Genomic DNA, 22070 nt, shown 5'->3' on the forward strand with positions numbered 1-22070 from the left:
CACCTATTCATACTTGTAACAAGTCAGGGTCCATTAAAAAAGATCACCAATTCACCAATTATTTTGGCTCATCTATTCTATTAGAATCTAATAATCTACTGTAAAGTGAATTGATAGGATGCAACATCAATCCCTGTTACAGATGGGAGCACAGGAATTAAATAAATGCAATTAAAAAAAATGTAATTGTAGATGTTGTATTTAAAACTCAATGGATGTGCCAGAAGCCAAACTATGCATCCAGGGTATTCTCAGTCAAAAGGGATTAATGATCCAAAAGTGGAGTCTGATCCATTAACACAAGAACTTATTGCCATGTTTGTGTTCAGCTAATGAGCAAGTTATTAAAACCAAGAGGTACACTCAAAAGAAGTGGAAATAGAAATCACTCAATGGGATAGATCCTTATACATGAACAAATGCTGTGTTCACACTTATACCGGTACAAAAGTGGTATAACTGTATCGATACAAAGTATACCGGTACAGTTTAGTGCATCTGTCCACACTAGCGAGAAATGTTTGCGGTTTTCTTTCACGGAAGTTGAAATGTGCATGCGCGAAATGTTTACGTGGTTACTGAGTAACTTCCTTCCGAGAATATGGCGGATGAAACAACGTGCGTGTGCTTTTTGTTGTCAATGTACAGTCTGTATTTCTGGTGGTCATTTATTCAGTCGAATTGTATAAAACGCGCGAGGCAGTTGAGAAAGAAACAAAGAAAACGAATCTCCCTTTCTCCCCCCTCACTTTCTCCCTCTTCCCTTCTCTTTCCCTCCCTTTCTCCCTCTTTCCTTCTCTTCCCCTCCCTTTCTCTCCCTTTTCCCCTCTTCCTCCTTTCTTCCTCCCTCTTTCCCCCTCCCTCCCTCCCTCCACCTCTCCCTTTCTCCCCCCTTTCTTTGCTCCATGTAGCTCCACGGTCGTTTTGAGCCATTTTGACATTTTATTTACAGCTGGAAAGTACGTGCGTATTGTATTGTATGAATAACCCGGAAGACGTAGGAATGGTTCATTGCGCTTGCGCATTATGTTTGTATCGATACAGAACCGCTTCATCTGTCCACACTACAGCGAAGCGCTACAGTACCGATACTGTACCGGAACGAAACCCATACATTTGTGGGTTTCGTACCGATACAGTTCTACCGCTACAGTACCGGTATAGTTGCTAGTGTGGACAGGTGTTGCGGTACGAAAGTAGTTTCGTATCGGTACAAAATCCCTAGTGTGGACAGGGTACAAGAAGGACTTTTCCTAGGAAAGAAAAATTTACTTGCTAAATTTGACATCTCATCTCATCTCATTATCTCTAGCCGCTTTATCCTGTTCTACAGGGTCGCAGGCAAGCTGGAGCCTATCCCAGCTGACTACGGGCGAAAGGCGGGGTACACCCTGGACAAGTCGCCAGGTCATCACAGGGCTGACACATAGACACAGACAACCATTCACACTCACATTCACACCTATGGTCAATTTAGAGTCACCAGTTAACCTAACCTGCATGTCTTTGGACTGTGGGGGAAACCGGAGCACCCGGAGGAAACCCACGCGGGCACGGGGAGAACATGCAAACTCCGCACAGAAAGGCCCTCGCCGGCCATGGGGCTCGAACCTGGACCTTCTTGCTGTGAGGCGACAGCGCTAACCACTACACCACCGTGCCGCCCATTAAATTTGACACTAGTAGAATAAATTTTGATCGTACTGTAGCCGTAACTAAATACAAAGACAGTAGTTATGCATACTATTAATTAATGTGAAGATAATTAACAGATAATCAACAGATTTTAAGGTTGTTGTTTTTTTAAGATTGTGTTTATTTTTAGTCTTTTGTATTTGTGATTATTTGTATTCATACATGCATGACCCCACCAGCTCTGCTGATCAACTTATCGTGTTTAAATAAAGTTATTCCTTCATTCATTATGAGTTGGAAAATTATCCATCCATTGAGTTCCCCAACATCTTAAACTACCTGGTGATCAGGGCCATAGCCAGCATTTTAAAATCACCGAGGTCTGTGATGCGCGCACAAAGCGGGCGCCCAAAAATTTGCGACATATTTAAATGAGAGGGGTGAATTACACATCGCATGAGATCTATTCCTGAAATTGCTTTTAATGGTGTTTGAACTGAATATCATCAGTTTTGAAAAAAAATAATGTATGTGGCAAGAGTAAGAAGAATTTAAGCTTGTTTAATGGTTTGATCTGGCCCAAGCAATGAGGACAAACCTGCACTGCTTTGAAAATGTAAATTTAACAGCTTCATGAAAGTGCGCTGATTGTTACCATGAAAAAAACATGTCTACTGCACTGCGTTCCTCCCCCGAGTCGCGCACTCATTCGTTTTTGTGTTCTTGGTCTCAGAGCTGCATGCACGAAACAGACACAGAAGACAGAATCAACATTTAACATAATTAACAATACTCTTTTTACGGAGACGTTTTAATGTTATTCTTTATTTTTTTATTCAGTTGAATATTTAGCGTACAAATTTATTTTCAGCTCTTAAAGGACCCATGGCATGGTGGTTTGTTGATGCTTTAAACGGGCTCGTGGAGGTTTCCGGATGTTATATCCGCAGCCTTTCTCGAAATGAACCCTCGGCACGTAGATATAGCTTCCTGGGAGAAAGCCCCATTTCAGCCCTTTTCCCAGTGCGTCGTTTTGCTAATGAGAAGCATGGAGGCAGGGAAGGGTAGAGGGTGGGGGCGGGCCATGGGGGGAGGGGGAGGGGCTTGACCAAGCTGCGGGCATGAGTGAGAGTGTTCGGAGTGGTTGTTTACGAACGTATAATACCCTAGGCTTGAACATGCACTCCATAACCAAAGAGAATAGAAGCAGCAACTACAGCAACATATCACTTATCCAACAGAAGACATGCATTGTGGAGCAATAGTCAAACATAAGCTCATAAGTTACAGTCAATTTCCAGACTAAACTCAGTTTAACAGAGCATGCTGCATGCTTTTTGGTTTTGTAGCGCAGAGTACCTGGCTAACTGCAGGAAGCGGTTAGCTGCACAGCTAATGTAGCAATTGCAAGGCTAACGCACCGATTTTAAAACACGGCAAAATGACTTAACAGTTATACACTTACTTGTTCGGTGTTTGTGGCTGATGCGGCAGGGATGCTTGGTATGGACCCAGGCTTCAGTGACAGTTGATGTGCAAAACCTGCCCTGTACTCTCCCAAGTTGTGGAAACATTCATCAGGAAAATGCTTCCGACAAACATACACCGTCTTAGGTAGACTCGACGGCATATTATTGGAGTAAATAAAATTAAGCCACTGCGTCTTCAGGGGCTCTCCCGTCTGCAGTAAAAACAGACTCCTTTCTGTGTTGTCACATCCATGTACAGCGCAATTTCCATGTTTTGCTCGCTTAGGTGGTGCCATGTTGTTGTGTCCTCTATGGTCTCCTCACTACAAAATTGAAGTGACATATCTATGGTGGGGCGGCACGGTGGTGTAGTGGTTAGCGCTGTCGCCTCACAGCAAGAAGGTCCTGGGTTCGAGCCCCATGGCCGGTGAGGGCCTTTCTGTGCGGAGTTTGCATGTTCTCCCCGTGTCTGCGTGGGTTTCCTCCGGGTGCTCCGGTTTCCCCCACAGTCCAAAGACATGCAGGTTAGGTTAACTGGTGACTCTAAATTGACCGTAGGTGTGAATGTGAGTGTGAATGGTTGTCTGTGTCTATGTGTCAGCCCTGTGATGACCTGGCGACTTGTCCAGGGTGTACCCCGCCTTTCGCCCGTAGTCAGCTGGGATAGGCTCCAGCTTGCCTGCGACCCTGTAGAAGGATAAAGCGGCTTGAGATAATGAGATGAGATGAGATATCTATGGTGGCAACTTTTGAGCTGGGCAGGCAATCCATACAGTGGGTGGGAATCCAGAGGGGGGGCGTGGGGATCATCTCCCTTGCTGACGTAGTAAAGGGAAGAGCCTATCAACGTGCCATTTTGACGCGCCATTCTCAAATGTTGACAAAGGGTGGGCATAGTTTGGTTTACACATTATGACATTTCTAGCCACTGGGGTGACTTAAGAAGGTCAGAGGAACTCATTTTAATGTTAAAAAACCTCAGAAAGTGAAAATTTCATGCCATGGGACCTTTAAAAATGACCGAGGTCCAGACCTCGGTGGCCTCATAGCTGGCTATGGCCATGCTGGTGATGCAGACATTGTTCTACACGGACACACAAAAGAAAACCTGGACGAGCATGGAGGAGTACAACTTTTTATATGTGGCTGGGTTAAAAATCTGGGGATCGGGACACTACAAGATAAATCCTGTATCGTTTTTGCCCAGGTAAGGAGGAATTTCTGGGCTTTTTGTACGTGCCTTTGAGACGGTTGCTAGGACACTACAAGTTTTAGTATAGGGTTTAAATTCTCAATCCTCCCTGCTTTTCTCTTCAACCAGGCATCATAGAGCCATATAATTTACCCACAAACATATTTATTTATTCTGCTCTGTGTGTGTGTGTGTGTGTGTGTGTGTGTGTGAGAGAGAGAGTTAAATGTAGAGAAGGAATGTGACAAAAATAAAGGCTTGTTCTTAATTTACCCACAAATGTATTTATTCCACTTGAAAAATGTTCGGGTAAACCAGCTAACGGATTTGGGACGCTACGACATCCTGAACTATTTAGTATTTGGCATTAAACTTGAAAAAAATTTGTGGCCCACTAGATGGCACTTCACACTGTCATAAAGAATTCAGATATACTGAGATGGCACTTTTTACCTACACTAACTTATTTCATCAGGCAAAGCTACATACATATACGGTAGGTGCAGTTTATAGACTTACTGTACATTTACTGATCGTAAGATATTTAAATAATATTGGCTGGCATTGAGTGCTATATCAAATATAATCCATTCAGCTAGCAAGATATTGAATGAGTTGAAGATGAGTAGTTGAATGGAATATATCTGAAATACCAAGAAAAAAGCCATTATTATTATTATTATTATTATTATTATTATTATTATTATTATTATTATTATTCATACACATTCCTTTCAGGTGCTCAACGCATCTTTTCTCTTTCAAAATTCTCTCAAAATCTTCCGTATTTAATGAAGCAAACCTGGTGGCCATGTTCGTTTACAAATTGTCACAGTCGCTCGCTAGCATGGAAGTTTTATGTCTCAGATGTGTGACGTCACGTTGTCTTGACAATCTTGCAATATCATAAACCATATTCAATGCTCATTCTCCGTTGGGTAGAGTGACGTAATACATGTAGGATAAGCAATATGCTAACAATACTGCATGCTATCAAACCAAATGAATGAAACCTGCTAGAAGGGAAAAGAACAATGTTTTTATTCCATCGAAAAAGTGTCCTATAGTAATTCTTCTTATCTCATTTTTTACCACAGTCATCAGTAGACATGGACCAACAAAAGACCACTAATTAATCAATATGTTGGTGAAGCACCATTCTGTTCTAAATATGTCCTAATCTTATGACTGCATACCTCTCTGTGTGTGTGTGTGTGTGTGTGTGTGTGTGTGTGTGTGTGTGTGTGTGTGTGTGTGTGTAGGAATGGCTGGAGTCACAAATCAATGGAAAGCGCCTCCTGGTTAACAAGATGGTATGCATCATGATTATTACTCTGCAATATCATATGCTATATATACAGAACTAGACAAAAGCTTGTTCACCCCAACTCATTCATAGTTTTTTTTTCTGTACTTTGTCTATTTTCCACACTGTAGAACAATACTGAAAACATCAAAACTATGAAATAACATATGGAACATGGATAGAATTACGTGGTAAACAAAAAAGTGCTAAAAAAATAAGTTTCATATTTTAGATTCTTCAAAGTAGCCAGCATTTACCTTGATGACGCTTTGCATGATATTTGCATTATCTTAACCAGCTTCATGAGGTAGTCACCTGGAATGGTTTTCAATTAACAGGTGTGCCTCATCAAAAGTTAATTAGAGGGGTTTCTTGCCTTCTTAATGCATTTGAGATCAAACAGTAAACTAGTTAGATACTGTGACTGAAGTCACAGTGATTTGCACTAGCTGACCCAAACAAAATAAAATAAAATAAAAAAACGATTGAAAAAAATCATAAAAATTGACAGAGTTATAAGTGATTGAAAAAAAAGCCCATTTTTCATGGATCATTCTGGTTCGGTGATCCAGATCAGCACCAAAAGCCATAGCAAAATAATTCAGCCCAGAGGTATTCTTCATGTGAAATTTGGTGATTGGTTGAAAACTGAGGGAGAAATAGTGTCCTAAAATGTGAGGAGATTAGATTAGATAGATTCATCTCATCTCATTATCTCTAGCCGCTTTATCCTTCTACAAGGTCGCAGGCAAGCTGGAGCCCATCCTAGCTGACTACGGGCGAAAGGCGGGGTACACCCTGGACAAGTCGCCAGGTCATCACAGGGCTGACACATAGACACAGACAACCATTCACACTCACATTCACACCTACGGTCAATTTAGAGTCACCAGTTAACCTAACCTGCATGTCTTTGGACTGTGGGGGAAACCGGAGCATTAGATAGATTAGATTAGATAAAACTTTATTGATCCCTTTGGGCAGGTTCCCTCAGGGAAAGTAAGAATAATAAGAATAATAAAGTAGAAAGATCGTGAGTGAGAGTAACAATTTGCGCGAACACTGCTAGTGCAAATCAATAATAAAAATACAGTAAATAGCCCTGTTCCATCCACAACTGTAGTAATCCATATTATGCCAAGAACCAAACAACTAAGTAAAGAGAAATGACATCCATCATTACTTTAAGACATGAAGTGACTTTTAATAAATAAAAATAAATAAAGACCTTTGAATGACAAGGTGTGTTCAAACTTTTCACTTTTACTGTACCTTGTAGAAGAGATTGTGGCATTGTAAATAAGCAATGTAAGAGCTGATAATGCTGTTATTTAATGTTCTGGGATATTAGTTTCTGTTATCACTTGCATTATAGCAGCTTTAAACAGTCATTCCTTCACTAGTGTGTCTTTACTGTATTTCTCTCATAAACAAAATATATTAGTGTTTTTATATAAACACACACGAGTCATACATGAGCTGCTAACTGACGAGGCGTGTAGCACTGACTTATCTATAAGCCATGCATGACGAGATTGAGTGGAATAACTGCTTTATTCTATCCACATTCACTGGATTTTGAGAAACAGAGCATTTTTATTTTTTGCAAATTCGATAAATAAAATCTGTGCAAAACTTCCGACAAAATCATTCCTGCTTAGAATGTAAACAAACCGGCGAAATGACAGTAGCAATTTGTGAAAAATGCTATAATAATAATTCTTGGGGGAAAAAAGATACGTTCTTACCATCAAACACTTTCATTCCATATTTTGTTGCTTTTTTGGATTTTTCAGGGATGCAAACGGCGCGCCTTTTGGCAGATGCCGCCTTTTTCACGGCTGAATCGCGCAGATCCGATTTTTTTTTTAGGGGGGGCGTTGGAGTGTCTGATTACAATTTCATCAAAGTAAATTCTGTATATAAGCAAATGCCGTTACAGTCCATGAAACATAGGAAGTATAAGTATGAGAAGGAAACAGTAAATCAGAAAGCTGCGCACTTTTGCGCAGCTTTCGCGCAAACGTGCGCAGCTTTCTGATTTACTGTTTTCTTCTCATACTTATACTTCCTGTGTTTCATGGACTGTAACGGTATTTGCTTATTTAGTAATTTTAATACAGAATTTACTTTGAAATTATAATCAGACACTCCAACCCCCCCCCCCCCCCCCAAAAAAAATCGGATCTGCGCGATTCAGCCGTGAAAAAGGCGGCATCCGCCAAAAGGCGCGCCGTTTGCGTCCCTGGGGTTTTGTTTTCAAGTAGAGTTTTTATTTCGTCCTCGGGTGGTTTAGTAACACACGCTGCCATTTTCATCTTCTTTCAGGTTTAGTCCGGGAGCCAAAGGCCCAAATTTGGCTGAATCTGGCTTCGTCGGTTAAAGTTTTTTTTTTTTGCTGTTTGTTGTTGTCCAAGGTCTACTCATTAAGATAAGAGAGGGTGCCCGGTGATATCCCTTGGGCAATTCCGGATATTGGCCCTTTATTGTTGGATGTGCTGCAGTCATAGCCTAAATTCTGACATTTTGACATTCTTCACTTTATGTTCACCAAAGTCTATATATCATACTTATTTTTGTGTTTGTTAACATAATAGGATGAGTTTAAGGCCTGGGGGTGGGGTTCCAGCCATGGTTGGGGGTGTGGCCATGCAATTGAGGGCGGGGCTTATACCAAAAAGCCCTTTACTCTATTACTTTGGTTGTTAATGCAAGCCTTAAATTATTAGGCATACACTCCATTGTCATCCTTGTGTTTACTTCTGCAGGGGCATATGAGGGACACAATTAGCTAATTCAAGCCAACTTGTGTAGCTATCTTGCTAACTCTGTCAATCACACTGCCCCCAAAAGATAACAGCACGCATAAGCTAAGCAGAGAAACTATTTGATTGTAATCATGAAAGAGCAGTGGCATGTACTCACTGCTCACCAGTGAACTAGACCCATAGTTTCACAACACTGGCTAGCACACCCAACTCTCACCTAGTAAATGCTAGTCACTGATTTTTTTAAGCTAATACATTAAGCTAATAGATTGCTTATTTTAACGATATTGACTGTTGAAATAGTAATGTCCCTGGTTCCCTAGTAAAATTCAGGGCATTGTCCCCGATTATCATCTCAAAAGTCTGTTAACCTTACCCTCACCCCCACTCCAAACCACACTGCTTGTGGACTGAGAGTCATGTGCACTAGCCAGTCCACTGACTAGCATGACTTTTAAAACGTTGGGCAGTAAGGTTTCCTTAAGCTAATACATTAAGCTAATAGATTGCTTATTTTTACGATATTGACTGTTGAAATAGTAATGTTCCTGGTTCCCTAGTAAAATTCAGGGCATTGTCCCCGATTCACCCCCACTCCAAACCACACTGCTCTTCCACTGACTAGCACGACTTTTAAAACATTGGGGAGTAAGGTTTACTTAACATTCTCCTCTGTACTAGCTGGCATCCAGTACATAAGCATATTTTTACAGACACTAAGCAATGGCAAAGGGTTTAGAGGGTTTTTTTTTCATCTGAACTCTTAGTTCTTTCCTTAAATAGTTTTTGTGTTTTGTGTGTGTGTTTGCATACTGTATGTAATTATTTTACATAATTATTGCTCATTAGTGTGTGTGCATGTGTATGTGTGTGCGTGTGCATGCATGCATGCACGTACATGCTTTATGTACTGTAGTTCTTGTATCAAAATTGTTAATTTTGCAAATTTATGAAAGGGTCAATTACACGTTTGACTAATTTGAATGACAGTAAAGCGTGAATACTGTACAGACAATTTGGTTAATTGAAAATCAGTATCTTTTGCTATTCTTGTGTGTGTGCGCGCATGCTGTATATGCCATTTTGCATGCTTGATATATTGCATACTGTAGTTTTACATAGTGGATCACTGGTGTGAGTGTATATGCATGCTGTATATAGTTCTATTGCATGCTGTATATAGTTCTTTTACATAGTGGATCACTGGTGTGAATGTATATGCATGCTGTATATATTTCTATTTCATGCTGTATATACAGTAGTTCTTTTACATAGTGGATCACTGGTGTGAGTGTATGCATGCTGTATATAGTTCTTTTGCATGCTGTAGTTCTTTTACATAGTGGATCACCGGTGTGAGTGTATACATGCTGTATATAGTTCGTTTACATAGTGGATCATTGGTGTGAGTGTATGCATGCTGTATATAGTTCTATTGCATGCTGTATATAGTTCTTTTACATAGTTATTGGTCATTAGTGTGTGTGTGTGTGCATGCTGTATATAGTTCTTTTGCATGCTGTATAGTTCTTACATAGATATTGATCATTATTTTGTATTAACTGTAGAGTTTATGTAATACTTGTATAAAAATCGCTAATTTGGAAAAGTTATGAAAGGGTTAATTAATCTACATTTGATGTATTTGAATGACAAATATAGAGAAAAATGTGAATACCTATCAGATACAGCCAACTTGGTGCATTTAATATCAGTATTTACACTGATATTATTTTTTTTGTATTTTCTTCCATTATTTGGGTATATAGGGCATTAAAGGGTTAATATATTAAATTGCCCAAGGGATATCACCGGGCACCCTCTTAAATCTTGAAGAGCTACCTCAAATCTATAAGATAAAGCAAAAAAAAAAAAACTTTAACCAAAAATTCCGGGTCCGACCCCATGGCTCCCGGACTAGTTTTTGGGGGTTTGCAAACCAACTTAAAGGTGCATTACCACCAGTGACTGGTTTGGAGTGTGAAACAATACTGTTGGGGGCAGGGGGAGACGATATTCTTCTAGCTATTTCTGTTTCTTTTAAATACTTGATAACAAGGTAATATGTCTGACTTGATGCACTCCGCCATTTTATTTTTATCTACTCACAGTATATGAGCTGATATCCTAGTAGTAGAGTAGCCAATCAGAGCACATGATTGCTCATATCCACTGAGTGAAATATATATATATATATATATATATATATATATATATATATATATATATATATATATACATACACACACACACACACACACACACACAGTGGTGCTTGAAAAAGTTTGTGAACCCTTTAGAATTTTCTATATTTCTGCATAAATATGACCTAAAACATCATCAGATTTTCACACAGGTCCTAAAAGTAGATAAAGAGAACCCAGTTAAACAAATGAGACAAAAATATTATACTTGGTCATTTATTTGTTGAAGAAAATGATCCAATATTACATATCTGTGAGTGGCAAAAGTATATGAACCTTTGCTTTCAGTATCTGGTGTGACCCCCTTGTGCAGCAATAACTGCAACTAAACATTTCCAGTAACTGTTGATCAGTCCTGCATACCAGCTTGGAGGAATTTTAGCCCATTCCTCCATACAGAACAGCTTCAAATCTGGGATGTTGGTGGGTTTCCTCACATGAACTGCTCGCTTCAGGTCCTTCCACAACATTTCGATTGGATTAAGGTCAGGACTTTGACTTGGCCATGCCAGAACATTAACTTTATTCTTCTTTAACCATTCTTTGGTAGAACGACTTGTGTGCTTAGGGTCGTTGTCTTGCTGCATGACCCACCTTCTTTTGAGCTTCAGTTCATGGACAGATGTCCTGACATTTTCCTTTAGAATTTGCAGGGATAATTCAGAATTCATTGTTCCATCAATGATGGCAAGACGTCCTGGCCCAGATGCAGCAAAACAGGCCCAAACCATAATACTACCACCACCATGTTTCACAGATGGGATAAGGTTCTTATGCTGGAATGCAGTGTTTTCCTTTCTCCAAAAATAACGCTTCTCATTTAAACCAAAAAGTTCTATTTTGGTCTCATCTGTCCACAAAACATTTTTCCAATAGCCTTCTGGTTTGTCCACGTGATCTTTAGCAAACTGCATATGAGCAGCAATGTTCTTTTTGGAGAGCAGTGTGTTATGACACGGAGCATGACACAGTGGCTTTCTCCTTGCAACCCTGTCATGTACACCATTATAGTTCAGTGTTCTCCTGATGGTGGACTCATGAACATTAGCCAACATGAGAGAGGCCTTCAGTTGCTTAGAAGTTACCCTGGGGTCCTTTGTGACCTCGCCAACTATTACACGCCTTGCTCTTGGAGTGATCTTTGTTGGTTGACCACTTCTGGGGAGGGTAACAATGGTCTTGAATTTCCTCCATTTGTACACAATCTGTCTGACTGTGGATTGGTGGAGTCCAAACTCTTTAGAGATGGTTTTGTAACCTTTTCCAGCCTGATGAGCATCAACAACGCTTTTTCTGAGGTCCTCAGAAATCTCCTTTGTTCGTGCCATGACACACTTCCACAAACATGTGTTGTGAAGATCAGACTTTGATAGATCCCTGGGGCCTCATGTACAAAGACCTGCGTGGATTTCCCACTAAATATGTGCGCACGTCAAAATCGGGAAATTTGCGTACGACCAAAAAAATCCGGATGTATCAATCAGTGCGTACGAAGGTTTCCACGCACTCTCCTGTTGTACATCCCAATCAACGTGGAATTCGGCGCACATGGACGAGCCCCGTTCCCCACCCCGTCTCCTCCCTCAATTATTCTACACTGAATATGTTAATTAGTATAAATAGACCTGCAGTAAGGCCCGCATTAGGTAAAAGACATGGCAACTTTTACTAACGCGTTAAATGTTGATTAAATGTTCGAAATCTCACGTTAATCAAATTAACATTTAACATTTATTATTAACATTTAACATTTATTCGCGTTAATCCCTACCTTTAGCACAGTGTAATAGAATTCACATACATCACTTAATTGTTCTGTCACCTCCAATTAAAGTGATGTTCAAAGTGTATGCTATGAGACATGCAACGGTCACTGATTGTATGCCACTGAATGTGAATGTAGCCTATACCAAGATAACGGTATGATTCGCATCGTCCGCAGTGCCTGCGCCACAATGAGTGTCTATTTGAGTTACATGGGTTTTGAAAACAAAAAAACACCTTTAGTGCTCTAATGTGTACATTTTTTCGGGGACACCCGGTATTTGAGGAAATGTCTTCCTCTCTTAGTAGGCCCAATATTCCTAGCCACATGTAACCAGAAATAAAACATGTGCACATATTTTTCACAGTAGGATTTTAATGACAAATGTATTCTAGCAGGGTGCCAGGGAACAACAGGAGGCCCCCAGTCCATCCCACCCGAGCAGGAAGAGGACCCCCAGCCGAGCGGATCCAGCGTCACTGTCACCTGCCCCCCTTCTCCACCGCCTGCCCCTGTCGCCGGGTCCACAGGCCGGGTGCTGACGCGTGCGGTCCTTGAGTCGCAGGGGGAAATTTTAAAGGGGATAGAGGCGATTAACGACAACCTCGAGGGAATCCGCGAGGAATTGAAGGAACTTAATAACACATTAAAAGAATATCTTAAAAAATGAATGGTGTCCCGTCTGTCCTTACCTTTTCACATTGTGGCTATTAAGCGCTGCCGGGTTTGTATGCCATGTCGCTGTGGCACCTCGTTGTGAGGCCCAGGGTCTGGGTCTTCCGGCAGGTCTCGCTCCATTATTGGCACGCCGTGCCGCTGCGCCACATTGTGTAACACGCCACACACCGCGGTTGTGTCTGATTTGTACGCACTTGGAAATCGTTTCATATATTGATCTTGGTAATTATGTGATAAGGCTACCCCACGCAACATCAACTAATAATATTTCAGTCTGACACCTCGCGGCAAATGCGCGAGGAAGATCTATTGAGCTAGCTGCAATGCATGGTCCTGCATGTGCATTCTTTAATTTAATTAATTAATCAACAGTCAATGGGAATAATATCGAAATGATATTGCTGGGGTTTCTCATTTCCCGTAATTACAATATGGAAGGGATGGTTGATGGATCTGTTGGCATTTACCCAACAGTCTCGCATTATGTGTCTCGACAATGTCGTATGACTGACATACATTTCAATTCACGCATCCTGATGTTCCGATGCATTTTTGGATGCCTCTTATCGCCATGTCATGACTCTTGACCGAATAGGCCTAAATGTAGTTGCGTTGCTCTGCCTCTAAGTGTCGCCAAGTACCAAGATGCACCAGAAATGTGCGTACGCCAGCCATGAGGTTTGCGTAGAGTACCGCACTTTTCCACGCCAAGTCAATCTTTGTACATACGAATGTTTGCGCAGAAAGTGACGTACGTAGCTTTTTTGTGCATACGCAAGCTTTGTACATGAGGCCCCTGTTCATTAAATACAACCCCGATTCCAAAAAAGTTGGGACAAAGTACAAATTGTAAATAAAAACGGAATGCAATAATTTGCAAATATCAAAAACTGATATTGTATTCACAATAGAACATAGACAACATATTTGACAACAAGTTTGAACATATCATCATCTACAGTGCATAATATCATCTAAAGATTCAGAGAATCTGGAAGAATCTCTGTGCGTAAGGGTCAAGGCCGGAAAACCATACTGGGTGCCCGTGATCTTCGGGCCCTTAGACGGCACTGCATCACATACAGGCATGCTTCTGTATTGGAAATCACAAAATGGGCTCAGGAATATTTCCAGAGAACATTATCTGTGAACACAATTCACCGTGCCATCCGCCGTTGCCAGCTAAATCTCTATAGTTCAAAGAAGAAGCCGTATCTAAACATGATCCAGAAGCGCAGACGTCTTCTCTGGGCCAAGGCTCATTTAAAATGGACTTTGGCAAAGTGGAAAACTGTTCTGTGGTCAGACAAATCAAAATTTGAAGTTCTTTATGGAAATCGGGGACGCTGTGTCATTCGGACTAAAGAGGAGAAGGACGACCCAAGTTGTTATCAGCACTCAGTTCAGAAGCCTGCATCTCTGATGGTATGGGGTTGCATTAGTGTGTGTGGCATGGGCAGCTTACGCATCTGGAAAGACACCATCAATACTGAAAGGTATATCCAGGTTCTAGAGCAACATATGCTCCCATCCAGATGATGTCTCTTTCAGGGAAGACCTTGCATGACAACATGACAATGCCAAGCCACATACTGCATCAATTACAGCATCATGGCTGCGTAGAAGAAGGGTCCGGGTACTGAACTGGCCAGCCTGCAGTCCAGATCTTTCACCCATAGGAAACATTTGGCGCATCATAAAACAGAAGATACGACAAAAAAGACCTAAGACAGTTGAGCAACTAGAATCCTACATTAGACAAGAATGGGTTAACATTCCTATCCCTAAACTTGAGCAACTTGTCTCCTCAGTCCCCAGACATTTACAGACTGTTGTAAAGAGAAAAGGGGATGTCTCACAGTGGGAAACATGGCCTTGTCCCAACTTTTTTGAGATGTGTTGTTGTCCTGAAATTTAAAATTACCTAATTTTTCTCTTTAAATGATACATTTTCTCAGTTTAAACATTTGATATGTCATCTATGTTCTATTCTGAATAAAATATGGAATTTTGAAACTTCCACATCATTGCATTCCATTTTTATTCACAGTTTGTACTTTGTCCCAACTTTTTTGGAATCGGGGTTGTAAAACAGGGTGCCCACTCACACCTGATTGTCATCCCATTGATTGAAAACACCTGACTCTAATTTCACCTTCAAATTAACTGCTAATCCTAGAGGCTCACATTCTTTTGTCACTCACAGATATGTAATATTGGATCATTTTCCTCAATAAATAAATGACTAAGTATAATATTTTTGTCTCATTTATTTAACTGGGTTCTCTTTATCTACTTTTAGGACTTGTGTGAAAATCTGATGATGTTTTAGATCATATTTATGCAGAAATATAGACAATTCTCAAGGGTTCACAAACAAACTTTCAAGCACCACTGTGTGTGTGTATGTATATATATATATATACACACACACACACACACAGTCCCCTCCAAAAGTATTGGAACGGCAAGGTCAACTCCTTTGTTTTTGTTTTTTTGTACACTGAAGACATTTGGGTTTCAGATCAAAAGATGAATATGAGACAAAACAACTCAGGACAGAGCACCTTTTCTTTGAACCCACCCACTTTTTAAGTGAGCAAAAGTATTGGAACATGTGACTGATGGGTGTTTCTAGTTGCTCAGGTGTTGCCTTTTAGATTGATTGCTGAAACTTTAAATAGTTCTTGTTTTTGGCTTTGGGTTTCACCTGTGAAAACTGTATTTGCTGCTAAGCAAACATGAAGACCAGAGAGCTGTCAATGGGAGAAAAGCAAACCATTTTGAAGCTGAGAGAAGAGGGAAAATCGATCAGAGCTATTGCACAAACATTGGGCATAGCTAGTACAACAATTTGGACTGTACTGAAAAAGAAAGAAACTACTGGTGTACTGAGCAACAAACATCGAACAGGTCGGCCAAGGGTAACAACAGCAGTTGATGACAGAAACATTGTGAGAGCTGTGAAGAAACACCCAAAGACAACAGTCAGTGACATCACTGCCAAACTCCACAGGGCAGGGGTGAAGGTATCACAATCCACTGTTCGAAGAAGACTTCGAGAGAAGAAATATAGAGGCCATACCACAAGATGCAAACCACTCATCAGCAAAAAGAATCAGAAGGCTAGATTGGATTTTGCAAAGAAGTACAGAGATCAGCCACAAAAGTTTTGGGACAAAGTTTTATGGACTGATGAGACCAAGATTAACCTCGACCAAAGTGATGGAAAGGCTAAAGTATGGAGAAAGAAAGGATCTGCTTATGATCCAAAACATACAAGCTAATCTGTGAAGCATGGTGGAGGTAATGTCATGGCTTGGGCTTGCATGGCTGCTTCTGGAACGGGCTCACTAGTCTTTACTGATGATGTAACTCATGATGGTAGCAGCAGAATGAATTCTGAAGTCTACAAAACCATTTTGTCTGGCAATTTACAGAAAAATGCATCCAAACTAATTGAGAGAAGCTTCATCATGCAACAAGACAATGACCCAAAACACACTGCCAACACAACAAAGGACTTCATCAGGGGGAAAAATTGGAAGGTCTTGGACTGGCCAAGTCAATCACTGGACCTTAACCCAATAGAGCATGCATTTTACCTCCTGAAGAGGAGACTGAAGGGAGAAACCCCCAGAAACAAACAACAACTGAAAGAGGCTGCAGTAAAGGCCTGGAACAGCATTTCAAATGAAGAATGCAACAGCCTGGTGAAGTCAATGGGTCGCAAGCTCAATGCAGTTATTGCAAGTAAGGGTTATGCCACCAAATATTAAATGTTATTCACTTTAAGTTAATTTAATAATGTCTGTTCCAATACTTTTGCTCACTTGAAAAGTGGGTGGGTTTAAAGAAAAGGTGCTCTGTCCTGAGTTGTTTAACACATCTAGATGTAAATACCATGAAATAAAAGCTGGAATTCTGATTTGTCTCATATTCATCTTTTGATCTGAAACCCAAATGTCTTCAGTGTACAAAAAAAACAAAGGAATTGACCTTGCCGTTCCAATACTTTTGGAGGGGACTGTGTGTGTGTGTATATATACACATACGGAGCGGCATGGTGATGTAGTGGTTAGCGCTGTCGCCTCACAGCAAGAAGGTCCGGGTTCGAGCCCCGTAGCCGGCGAGGGCCTTTCTGTGCGGAGTTTGCAGGTTCTCCCCGTGTCCGCATGGGTTTCCTCCGGGTGCTCCGGTTTCCCCCACAGTCCAAAGACATGCAGGTTAGGTTAACTGGTGACTCTAAATTGACTGATGTGAGTGTGAGTGGTTGTCTGTGTCTATGTGTCAGCCCTGTGATGACCTGGTGACTTGTCCAGGGTGTACCCCGCCTTTCGCCCGTAGTCAGCTGGGATAGGCTCCAGCTTGCCTGCGACCCTGTGTGTGTGTGTGTGTGTGTATTGGTGTGGGAAATAAGACCAGACTGGCAGACATTGACCGGTAATTTTCGCATATATATATATATATATATATATATATAATATATGCACCTCCGGGTGCTCCGATTTCCCCCACAGTCCAAAGACATGCAGGTTAGGTTAACTGGTGACTCTAAATTGACCGTAGGTGTGAATGTGAGTGTGAATGGTTGTCTGTGTCTGTGTCAGCCCTGTGATGACCTGGCAACTTGCCCAGGGTGTACCCCGCCTTTCGCCCATAGTCAGCTGTGATGGGCTCCAGCTTGCCTGTGACCCTGTAGGACAGGATAAAGTGGCTACAGATAATGAGATGAGATATATATTTCCCCCCAGGTTAAAAAAAAATAGGAATGATGCAGCCTTTTCACTCAAGGAACTTTTTAACTGTGTGTGCATTTCTTTTCAGAATGGGCAGCCTAACTGTATGATCTTCGGTGAGACATCTAGTTACAGTGAGCAGGTGGAGGGATGGGTGTGCTCAACACAACTTTGGCTATTGGGAATGGCATAAAATGCCAGCTCCAAACACCCTGAAGCTTTGATGGGGGGGGGGGGGGGGGGCTTAGCTTTATGTAGCAATGGATGTCTCATAAACCTTGTCAACAAAAGGTACTTGGCAATATCCAGTTTATCTTATCTCAGTTATTACCAATATAAATAGCTTTTTCAATGAAAATAGACAAAATGCATTTAATTGCTTCATGGTTTTCCGAATGGCAGAAATTGGTATTGTTTGCAATTGTTTCTAATTTAAAGAACGAGTAACAGAGCAACACCGTGCTCTACAATATCACCATTGCATTTTTATTTTACTTTAAAAACTTTTAGGTTTTTTGTTCAAAAAGTCACAGAATTTAATTGTGTTTTCTTCATTGTATTTCTTAATAGCCTTGCACTCCCACTGATCTACTGTTACGAAGCATGACAGAAATGCATGATGTAATTAGAGCAAATTAGAGTTCATACGAATAAACAAGAACTCAGGAACTATTACACACAGTTAAGGCTATAGCAATGGTCAGGCAGCAATTGTCGTACAGATTAATATTTTAATTTACGAGTCTACAGTTTCAGTAGAATAACATCCACAGCGCAATTGGAACAATTAATGGCTAGATACTGCATATAGAGTATGTAGTGTATGGAAACATTACAGAAACTTTACACAGGGATTTGAAAGTTCACATGCTAGAAGAAAACTGGAGAATGTCTGAGAAAACATGCTTTTGGGGAGAAACAGTGTGTTTAGAACTTTAAGCATTTTAATCATTTATGATCAACAAGGTTTCAGAAAAATTTAGACCTATGCTTTTGGCAGACAGGAATATTTGAACAACAAATAAATGCAGGAAAAAAATTAGTTAATAATTAAATTATACTGATTCCATTGTTTAAAATATATTGTTTATACCTATTGTCATATTTCAGTTTGTTTTTATTTTATAACAAAAGGCTGTATTTTAGAAGAACTCTTAAAAGAGCTTTATTTCACAATGCCATTTTTTTTTTCATTTTGTAATGAGACTTACAGTACTGTGTAAAGGTCTTAGGCCCCCTACTGTATTTTTTTCTATACAAACTTTGTTATAGATTTCTATTTGATGACTTCTACATTGTCAAGTCAGTACAAAAACATTTTAGAGTTCCAAATGTTAATTCATTTTCCAGCACAAAATTAAATATTACAGGGGGAAAAATGTTTTTAATATGTCTGAGCAGCATATTACAAAAGAGAGCACTTTTCAGATTAAAAAAGAAAGCATAATGAAGGCTACTGGGTTTTGGTGCAAAATGAAGTAGCAAGTGTGACAGTCAAAGTGTCCAGAAGAACTGTGGCTGGTTTTGTAAGATGCTCAGTAAAACCTACAGATCATTTCCGCATAAAACTGCACTCATTGTACCTCAGACTACAATTTTTTTTTTTTTAAACAAAGGGTCATCTCACACCAAATATTGACTTTATTTGATTTATTTTGGCTTACTGTTTACTGTTGATAGTATTTCTTTTTTTATGTTGAAACATTTCATTTCATTATTTTTAAGCCATTTGGGTCTATAGCATTTCTTTACATGTACCTAAGACTTTTGCACAGGACTGTATATTTGATAAACATGTTTTTATTTCATTCTTGTAATCTGTCAGTGAATTCAAATGGAGTGATTCAGTGAGTGATATTCATTATTTTTGCTTGGCGCAGGCAATAAATAGTGTGAAATGATGTAGTGTATGTGTATGACAAAGTTATGCTCACTTTCAGCAAATGGACCCACAAGGAAGACCTCAATATGTTCCGAAATGCAATGCTAAAATGAACTGAAATGTGAAATGAGTAAGATGAAATAACGTTACAAAACCTGCAGCACAATAAGACAACACAATACCATTATAATACTGAATTCAGTATTATTTATTTGTACGTTTATATATTTTTTATTGCATTAAAATATTTAAGACATATTAGACATGTTCAGGGCAGCATGGTGGTGTAGTGGTTAGCACTGTTGCCTCACAGCAAGAAGGTCCTGGGTTCGAGCTGAGCGGCTGGCGAGGGCTTTTCTGTGTGGAGTTTGCATGCTGTCCGCGTGGGTTTCCTCCGGGTGCTCCAGTTTCCCCCAAAGGCATGCAGGTGAGGCTAACTGGTGGCTCTAAATTGACCATAGGTGTCTGTGTCTATGTGTCAGCCCCAGTGGCGGCTGGTAGTCTTTCAAACCGGGGAGGCTGGTCGGTTACGATATTTCCAGATTTTAAAAGAAAAAACACATCAATTTTGCCCATACTCTTGCCTCTGATCTGGCTGATTGTTGGCAGCGTCACAAACTGTGAAATAACAGGTTCTTTTGGCCCATTAGCCGACTGTCCAATATACATGATGGTGGTGTTGGGGGGGGGGGGGGGGGGGGGGGTATATTTTATATTTTAAAATTGTGGCATGTTGTTTAAAAATTGACCTCGGCTGCATTTTTGTTTAAAAATGTTTTCCAAATTGTAGCGGTGTTTTAATTCATATCCAGAAAAACATATATTCCAATATAATATACTCAGCATAAACATTTTAAATAGATTCTATATTTTTGGTCCATCCATGACATATTACTAAAGTAGCCTATTTACTGTTGTTGATGTGGGTCACTTGCTGTTAGCCAATTCACTTTCTTGTACCAGGAGAGCTGAAAGGAACGAGTATTATTCCCTACCTTTTTCACCAAGTCAATTTGAGGCGTTGGTCTACCCTGCTCTTTAATTTTAATTTTTTCCTCGAAAGGAAGACTGGCAAATGGCTTCGCCAAAATTAAATCAGCAATGCTCGGCATCCGTGCGCAGCTTTCTTGCTAGCTGACTAGCCCCCTCAAGTTCAAGTTCAGTCACTCAAATAAACGAAATTTCTGGAACTAAGATAGCAAACTTGACAACACTATATTTACACTTTATTTACAATGAAAATATATACAAACTAAAAAAGCTGGTAGAAACCGTATGTAATGAATGAAATCGAAATGTAAGCTGATCTCTTACAATACACCACAGCACTTGCGAATCCGCATGGGACTGAACTGATGTTGCCAGATACTGCTGACGTTATCCAGCCCAAAATATGTTCAAAACCCACCAAAATGCACTTAAAACCGCCCAATTGGGCGGGAAACCCCCCAATCTGGCAACACTGTCGCTGCTTGTCTATAGTTCAAACGAGCTGTCAATCAAAGAAAATATCCGGCCGCTTTCACCAATCACCAGTCTCCTCGCGGAAACTGCCATGTCCCTCCCATGTGAGGCTCGGAGTCCGTGGGCGGGCGTTTTCGCAGTACTTGTCCAATAATCGTCTTGCATTTTGAGATTGAAAAGCACATCGCTCCCAAATGCCGCTGAAGTCCATTGAGGCTGGGAGTCCGTGAGACTCCGTGGGCGGGCGTTTTCGCAGTATTTGTCCAATAATCGTCTTGCATTTTGAGATTGACAAGCACATAGCTCCCAATCCACTGAGGCTGCGCTGCATCGCGCTGTCACGAGGGGGAAAAACTCACGCACACATTAGGCGAACTGGGGAAAGTTATAACGGAATGATTTCGCACTGTAGTGGGTTGAGCACATATATTGCTATGATTCTGGATCTGAAATAGCAATGTTATAAGGTCGGCTATAACATAAGCCTAGCGCAATTCATCCTACACGATGTTCGTCATTTTTAGAGGAGGCTGAGCCTCCCTCGTTGTCTTAGAGCAATCGCCCGTGGTCAGCCCTGTGATGACCTGGCGACTTGTCCAGGGTGTACCCCGCCTTTCGCCCGTAGTCAGCTGGGATAGGCTCCAGCTTGCCTGTGACCAGGGGTTAAATTGGGCTGGGGCTGTCCGGGGCTGAGCCCCGGCACATAAGCTCGGAGCGGATGGCATATGATCACGCACACATCAAAAGCAACAAACCCTTTTCACGATTTTCAGTTCTGAATAATTAAATATTGTTTTATTAATCAATAAACCCATGACTTTTATGAGATAGATCATAGTTTTCCTGATAACAAGACGACCTGTCAAAGCTATTTAGAACAGAACTTGCGATCAGAGATTCTGGTTTCTGGAACACTGCGTGGGTTGCCAATTCCGCTTTTTATAAGCGACTTTGGGGTTTCTTTTTTG

Source organism: Neoarius graeffei, chromosome 28 (assembly GCF_027579695.1).
Source record: "Neoarius graeffei isolate fNeoGra1 chromosome 28, fNeoGra1.pri, whole genome shotgun sequence".
Lineage (NCBI taxonomy): Eukaryota > Metazoa > Chordata > Actinopteri > Siluriformes > Ariidae > Neoarius > Neoarius graeffei.